At 39.6% G+C, this 8610-nt stretch overlaps 1 long non-coding RNA gene across 1 annotated transcript; it reads right to left on the reverse strand.

The window, feature by feature from the left end:
* Positions 1-286: 286 nt before the first annotated feature.
* Positions 287-1931, reverse strand: LOC109370027. The gene is made up of 3 exons (XR_002119776.2): positions 1861-1931; positions 1248-1361; positions 287-945 (listed from the first exon to the last, which is right to left on the reverse strand). It is a non-coding gene; the product is annotated as an uncharacterized LOC109370027 (long non-coding RNA).
* Positions 1932-8610: the final 6679 nt, after the last annotated feature.

Below are 8610 nucleotides of genomic sequence, written 5' to 3' on the forward strand. Positions count from 1 at the left end.
AGCAGCAGTGTCATTACCAACCACAACTATTTAAAACTATTGAAATACATTACTCCATGAAAGTAATTTCCTTCTGTTTCTTTTACCTTGGAGTGAAAATACTCAGGGAGGGTCTCTGCATTGTAATCCTGTGAAATTAGTTCAATTTCTCATAATAGTCATCTGACAGTTAAATTTTCATTTTACATTTTGCTTAAGTGTGAAGTAAGAACAATAATTCTCTCCAAACATAAATGCAAGCATTAAAGGACCCTGAAATAATATTTTTTAAACATATATTTTCCTTCTAAAGAAAACACAAGATATTTGTGTCATATACACAGCTTTCACGAGCTATTACATATGCTTCACAAGAGACTAATTCAACAGACAGAAATGCAATGCAACAAATTTGATAAGTCAGATTTCAGGCATCTCAGATGGAAAACCTTCAGAAACCATTTGATTTACGTAGTGGCTCAGAAAGTATGCTGAGGACAAACCACCTTTCTAGTATGCCTGGGACACGGCCTATGCCACACAGACACACAGAAATCAGAGTCTTAAACCACATATTCAGGAATCAAAAGTGTTTATGTGCCACAAAATAACCTCTCAGCTGAGCCGGGCAGGACATGCCATCAGGGTCAAATAAAAGCAATTCTTTAACAAACCTCAGCTCAAAACACAGGAAATAAAGGGCTTTTATTATTACCGTTTGCTTTGTCACTAAAGGCAGTTATACGAAACCTAAATGATGTTGTGTCCCTGGAATGCCTGCTGACATAGCAAGCACAGGATGCACAAGTCCACATCTGACTCCATCTTTGATTGAAGTTGTATTTTCCTCCTTGTGGATTGATCCAAATGATACCATTACACATCCAATCTAATCTGTACACTCAGCATCAGCAAAAAGACTGTTTAGGTTATCAAAATCTATTCAGATATCCAAAAGTGGCTTGGCTACAACACAAGAATATTCAGAAGAAAGTCATCATTCAATATATCACAGGCACAGAAAGAACCACTGGATAAAAGAAAGCCTGACTCATTCAAATTAAAGCCAAGGTGCTAATTATTTAATGACCACAAGTAGAACTGCTGGCATAGGGTAACTAGGGTGTTTAGTTAAAAAAAAAAAAAGAACAACAAAAAACACCAAAACACTTCTTTAGAGATTTAAGTACTGACTGAAGCAACATCTAGTAGTGATTGTGCAGGAGGAACTGTTTCTGCTTTAGAACAGGAAAATGAGTTTGTATTACCTGCCTGACATCAGCAGAGAAAGCTGTAGGATTCCCAGCAACGGTAATGGCCAGCAGTATGCAGAAGGTTAGAGCTGTATGTCCACTCACCTCAAAACCCATACATTTGGGTAACTGGAATAAGATCAATGCTTGTCTCTTATTTAAGCAACTCATTCTACTACTCTAAACAGAGATACCAACTTATTTCCTATCGACTGTAGAAAAAAAAAAAGAAAAAACTAGGAAGCACAGCAGAAATTCCATAGTTCCACACTGAAGAAGTCCTCAAAAGATAAGCTCTCTGAAATTACTCTTTGCCTTAAAACCAAAATAATTTCATCTGCTCTTAAAATACTGAGAAATTGTCTGCAGTTAAGTTACTGATCCTAATGAAACACTAGCAAAGCACAGCTAAAAATGCTCCTTCTGCTTCTGGGGCCTGGGGTCACAACCTCTAGGGCACACTGCTAACTCTTGGATAAGCCGAAGTTCAAAAATCTCATGCTTTGAAAAACCACAAAACAACGCTACAAAATGTAAGTAAATGCAGATAACCAGTTCTAAATTACCCAAAAAAAAAAAAGCAAACAATAGCTACAACCCAAGTTTAAAAAAAAAAAAAATTACTTACCCATCCTAAGAATGGATGTTCACCAAATGACTCACGAAGAGAGATCTCCATATAGAGATCCTTCCCTTCTCACAGCCAGCCCTTAAATGAGGCATAGGGAGAGTGGAACCTGGTTCCACCCCTTCTGGTCACTTAGGTGAATTGCTTTCACCTGTACTCCCAGGGCTGATTGTGTCCCTTCACCAGGTGTTCAATCATTGGTTCAGGCCGTGACTTAGCAATCCCCGCACACAAGAGTTTCCTGAACAAGGGTAGAATCTCACATGTGCAAAAAGGTTAGTGATATTTGAAACATTGGAATAGCGTAGTGTGAATGTGGAATTGTGAGCTCCTTTGAAAATCCAGCCTGCGTTTATCCACATTTTACCAGGATCTCATTGTCCAGTTAAGCACCTGCATTATTCATTCAAACCTCATGCATTATTATTATTATTTTTTTTTTTTTTAACATAGGAAAGCTGTTTCTAATTTGGTCCTCTGAGAACAGATTTATAGCAAGGCTCACAGATTTCAAAGTTTAAGGCAGAAGCAAAAGTTGAAATAAGGTGCAAAACAACAGAACTCATGGCCACTCATTAGCCCCAGCTTCACTCCCTTGAGGACCAACAGTTTTTCAGTTCTTCAAAAAATCTAACCTCACTGGAGAAGTGGAATTTAAACCCTGAATTTTGGAAAAATAACTGCAAGTGAGATGTGAGGATACTGACCAAGTCCCTTCAAGGAGGAGATGAAGAGAAAATATGTCTGGTCAATGAATGGAAACCCAGATTGAAAACACAAGGTTGCATGTGATCCATAACTGTGTGCAGCCTATTCGTTTTGTCAAGACTCCCAACTTCAACACTCATTCTTCCCCCCTCCCCAGTCTGCAATACCAAAGATCTCCTTCACAATGCAGCACTCATCTTATTTTGGCTGTTTCACAGCCTTACCCAGCTTCCAGCAACAATACACCACTAGTAATAATGAGAAGTGGGTGAAACTCCTTTCTAGCATTATTACTCATGCATAAGAACTTGAACTGTGCTTTCAAGAACTGTGGGTGTCAGTAAAAACTCCAGTCACAGTAATACAGCCAGATGGAAGCTGCAATGGGATGCTCAAGTGCTGAACTGTACTCATCTAAAAATAAAAAAATAAATAAAAAGACTGAGCAGGAATATTAAGAAATAGCTTTAGGAAGCTATCCAGATGCTGCAAAGGCTGTACTGATTTGTAGCAGCAGTTAGTTTGAAAATAACGAACTGAAATGCCAGTCCTGTCTGATGCCAGTGTTCTCCAAAAGTCCCTTATCCAATAGCTTCTTTTGGGCTTTTCACTTCTCTCGTAATAGCAGAAAACATTCTGGATAAAGCCACATAAACAAAATCCCTGACTAGCAGAGATTAAGAATTACTTTTTCTAAGCCTTGCAACCCTCCACACCCATTGCAAAGTATACCAAAAAGAAAAAAAAAAAACACATTCCTTGCAATGACTGCTGCTGCTCATGAGAAACATCTTTCCTGATCACTGACGTGGCAGATATGCAGCTGACATCTGCTCAGCTGTTTAAGATTGCTTTGCTGACACACAAAATTGAGTTTCACTGTGAAATCAAGATGGTATCATTGGCTATTATAGTAAGTTGTTAAAAACCATGGTAATGCTTTTCCCTCTCTTACAGTCAAGTGGTTATCTTTGTGCACTTTTCCATCCCTCCCAGTCAGTAGTTGAAGTTTGTCTTCTTAACAGAACATCCATAGGAAAAGCATTTTTGTTATGTTTTTAAGCTGCTGCTGTTTTCAATAAAGCTAATTAACATCTTGCAGTAAAACAGCTCCCTGAGTCTCCTTAGGTTTCAAATGCAGCTGACCTATGCACAATAGGGTCTTCACTTTAGATTGAACACACTCATTAGTGTTTCCTAATAAATGAGATTACCATTCTGTTCGTTCGGCCTCCCAGAAGGTGCTGCAAGGAGGGGGGTGAAATTGGGACAAACATTTGATTTGTGTGCCGTACACCTATGCTACTTTCCTCCATTCAGCAACAATTAAAAGCTGGAAGAGGAGAAAGAAGTGAGCTGATTAGAGATTTGGGAATTTTCTGCTTAAAAATTAAACTGAACCATGGATGTAAGAGTGGTCAGCGTGGAGCCCCCACTGTATCCATATCCCAAGCACACTCTCGCCTTGGTGAGGCTGTTTTTTACTGTCAATTCTCTAGTGCCATGGGCCAAAATACTCTCAAAGAAGAGGAAAGCAGCTGGGAGGCCTTTTTCCATTACACCTACTCAAGGTTGTGCATAGACCATTGCTGCATTTGAAATGAGACGAAGGGGAATCAATTAAGCTGTCAGTTAATACAGAATTCAAACCTGTTTGCGCCTCTCAAAATGGAAGAGACATTGATGAGGCAAGATTTCTCATACTTAATTGTTGTTCTGCATAGTCAATACAATTAAACTCCTGAGCAAAGGAAACACCCCCACACTGTTTCCAAAGGTGCTAATCTTCTGCCTCGACAGATAACTCAAGTTAACAGAGAAATTAATGAGACCAAAGACAGCCTGTGCATTTTCAGATGAAACAGGAGCACAGAGACCCTTTGTGCTTCAGCAGCATGGGTTAGGGAATGAGCTTTTGCAATGGGAAAGTGAAGGTCAGAGCAAGAACATCTGAGGAAGACCAACCATAGTGCAACAGCTTACCTTTTCTATAAGGACCTCTGTAGCTCCAGAGAAAATATATGCAGGTCAAATGCTTAGGAGCTGTTCAGAAGAGAGAAAATGTTTTGAAAATCTTGGAAACCTTAAATAAAATAAAATATCAATAGTGAAATGTTCCAACAGCTCATCTGAGCAGTGTCTGTTCATTCTTTGCCAGAGTTTATGCTACCCCTCTGCTTTGGCCAAAAGCTGTTATTATCCAGATTTCTTATTTCTACAGGCTGCTCGGTTTGAAAAAGACCCTAACAAAAGATTTCACCTACACTCTCTGATCTGATGAAAATGAATATCCATTTTTCTAACCTAAACACCACCAGCATTTTTGTCACCCAAGAGCTTACCATCCAATCTCTGTACAATTAAACCAGAAAAGTGCTCATCGTGCCTTTTAGAAGCAGCAGATTACCCATAATCCCCTCCCAAAGAATTCAAACTCTTTTTTTTCCATTAGAAAAAAGCTTAATCGTGTCATATCTAAAAAGAGACTGCTTGAAGACCTGTCGAGCAGGATCAAAAGTAAATAAAATTAAACATCATCTTAAACTTCCTCAGTGACGAGAACAAAGCCTGCAACAAGGGGGTACCCAGCTTCTAAACTGCACTTCCCAAGTGGCCACTGATCTCAGATCAAATGTCTGGCCTCATTCCCTTCCGTGAAAGGCTTTGTGCTAAAGGAAGTTTTAGGTGATTTTGGAAGGTAGTAATGGCCTTTTGTAGGCTGTTGTAACCATTTAGTAGAGAAAAAAGGCAACTTCTAAGATGTTGCATTATATTTTTATGGACCCCGAGATCTTATTTGTTGTTCTAAATTTCCCAGGGATTGATAAATTAGATTTAAAAAGTTATTTTTATTACTTAGAAGTCTTTATGTTGGCAGGACTAAAATCTGTTGTTCTCTTTAGTAGCATATGAATTTAGCTGTACTGCAATTCATGGATCTCTTCAGGTATGGAGAAGTGAAAAAGCAGAATTTGTTCATAGCTTGTGGCTTCTCTTGGAATTCAAACTAGTGTGAGCACCTCTCTTGCTTCAGGCTGCTATTGAGTTATGGGATGTGCTAGCTAAGGATTCAGCAGCTCATATATTTGTCAGAATTTACTTGTAGCATCTGCATTCAAAAATCCCTAGTAGTTTCATTAAATGTTGTAGTAAAAGCAGAAAGCAAGCTGAAGCTAAATAGAAAGGCTTATAATTATTATTATCTTTTCCATAAGGTATGTGGAAGTAGCTTGTTTATTTTTAACGTTAAAATAACGTTTAGATTGTATCCAATATATCTATTATATTTTATACTCTTGTTTGTTTTGGGAGACTTCATCTTGAATAATGGCTGATTATTTTTTTTTTTTATTTGAATTTGAAAAAATTGCTAAGTGAAGTCTTTAGGGCTCGGCTTATGTTCTCAAAGATACCCTGGCACTCACAGAATCAAACATTAATATCTTCAGCTTTCAGGCCTCAAAAATTAAGGCAGATGGTATCCTGAATTTGCACTGCTTAGCTTTCTAGCTAGAAGTGTGAAAGTCTCTTTTTGTACCACAGAGATTTACTATTACAACTGATAAAGAAACACAAGCACACAATTAGAGTTAGTTTTCACCAAAGGCTTCATAACAGCAATCTGCCTCCTATGTTCCTTATTGTTTAACAAGGCACCTGCTGAGAGTTTTTATGTGTAGAGGTTAGGTATATTTAGAAGGATGCTCTGATTTAAATACATGTTGTTTTTATGTGCTCTGCGCAATTATAAATGCAGAAGTGAGATATAAAAACACAGCTCCTTCTAAAGAACTAATATCTAGGCTTTAATTTACTTATTTAGCATCCCCAAATATACACACTTAATTAAAGCATCAGGGAAACCTCCTGCAGCCTGCATATAGGGATCTTCTATGTTTCTTCCCAAAATATGCATTCCTGCCTTTGAGATTAGTTTCTCAGCCAAAGAATGGAAGCAGCTTAGTCCTGCTGCTTTTACAGATCTAAGGGGAACTAATGACCAGCATGCTTTATTCTTCCTCCACAAGGAAGGAGGATGCTGCTGCTTCTCAGCTTGTTGCCCCTACAGCTTTGAAGAAATGGGGGAGCAGAGAAAGGCCTCCAGGAGCAGCAGCCACCTCCATTCCATGCCTGGAGCATTCAGAGCAGCAAAGGCTGTGAGAGGCACTCCTGCGAGCCAGTGCAGTGCATGGGCATATGCTGTCAGAAATGAGTGCTAATTGCCCTGGCAGCGACAGGCCAATAAAGCTGATTGGTTTTTAATTTCTTGGCGCTGAGAGTCCAGCTGCGTGCTGCACAAATGGAGCTATACTATTCAGGTATCACTCGGGCTGTTTAGCAATGCCAACGGCTCTGCTGCGTGGGGAGGTTTGCACCAGTACTCCCAATGTTCCTCCTTCCTACATCAGTGCCTCCCTGGTGATATCCCTGGAGATAGCATTTATTTTCCCTGGGAGCTGGGATCTTGTGGAGAATAGCAAGTTACTTCTCATTTCTATTTTTTCTTTCTGTGTTTGGCGATGCTTCGCTCAACTCTTTAGCTCATGATGTTTCAAGCCAAGCGTTTGCGCAGAAATTGGTGGATAAAGGAAATGTTATTTGGGAAACAGAGGGGGAAAAGCAAGTTTGGTTTGGGGGTGGGAAGCTGCTACTCACCATTCCAGTTATTGTAAGAACAGGGAAATATTCAGGAGACAGAGCTCAGAATGCACAGCCGGCAGTAAGTGAGGATGACAAACTGCAGTATTGTCTTTCTGTGAGATAAACAATAACACGGGCAAGTTGTCCTTCCATCTGTCTTCCTCCTAGTTTGTTAAAATATTGCAGGTGGGTAGAACAAAACATCCTGTCTGTGCAGCACTGTGCCCCGGGTTAGCATAATCCAATTCACTTTCTATAAATTTCCTAGAGAAATATATAGCTGGGTGTCTACAATCAACACCTACTTGGAGATTAGCTTAATTCTAAGTTATCATAAACTCTATCTCAGACTTACAGTGGGAGAAAGAGAAATTGAGTCACTTTAAGGCATTCAAATTTTTTCCAGGAATCTGAAAGTCACCTTTCTCTGCTGCACATTGAAACCTGAATGAATGGTGTAGGAAATAAAATATTTATTGTGCGGCTTTTCTTTCTTTCCATCCTTTCTCTGTTCTGCCAGCTAAAAAGCTCAACTCATGTATACATTATGCAGGCAGAAAAACACGAATTATGATTATTTGTATTGTTTGAACGAAGTCTAACATCCAGAATCTATTGTAGGAGAAAGCAGCTGGATGTATGGTAGCAGAAAGGACTGGAGATGGAGTGGTAGGGTAGGACAGCTAGCCAAGCTGGTCTGGCTTTGCCAGTACTGAGTGTTGTGGTAACCTGCCCAATACTGGAACAAGGGTTTTGTCTTCTCTTGACATGCAGCTTTGTTTAGTGAGCTTGTCTCTCAAAAATTTGTCAGATCTTTGAAATTAGTGATCCTAAGCTTATTCTCATTTAACTTACAGACAACTAAAAGCTTCATAAAAAGGCACGACTGTTAAGTTACCTTAACCCACAGTAAAATGGGCCACATGGAGATAACAGTATATACGTTCCTGCTGCTGTACTGCTTGCATACCCTCAGTATTAGTGCAGGTATTTCAGAGTTGTCAGAATACAGGTAAAAACCCATTGTTCTAAATGCAGGAGCTGCTCCTCTGCTCACTGTGAGGAGCTGCAGGGCCATGAGGAGCTGCAGGCTGCCGTGAGGCTTCCCCTCAGCCTCCTCTACTCCTGGCCTAACAAACTAAGGCACCTCAATCACTCCTCATATGTCAACAACGATGCTAACAAAGCTGCTGTTTGGAGTTTTGACATTTTGTTGGAAACTTAGAGGAATCACCAGAAAGCAAATTCTGCCAAGGTGATAATCAAAGCAATTTTAGACCAGAGCAACTGCATGTATGATTTGTGTGCCCTAACTGAAAAAGTCAGACACTCTCTAGGAGTAGAGCAGATTTTCCAGCCTGTTGCAGTCTACGTGCACTGCAAGCTGAACTGCTGAATGTA

The sequence above is a fragment of the Meleagris gallopavo genome, chromosome 15, assembly GCF_000146605.3.
Source record: "Meleagris gallopavo isolate NT-WF06-2002-E0010 breed Aviagen turkey brand Nicholas breeding stock chromosome 15, Turkey_5.1, whole genome shotgun sequence".
NCBI classification, from domain to species: Eukaryota; Metazoa; Chordata; class Aves; order Galliformes; family Phasianidae; genus Meleagris; species Meleagris gallopavo.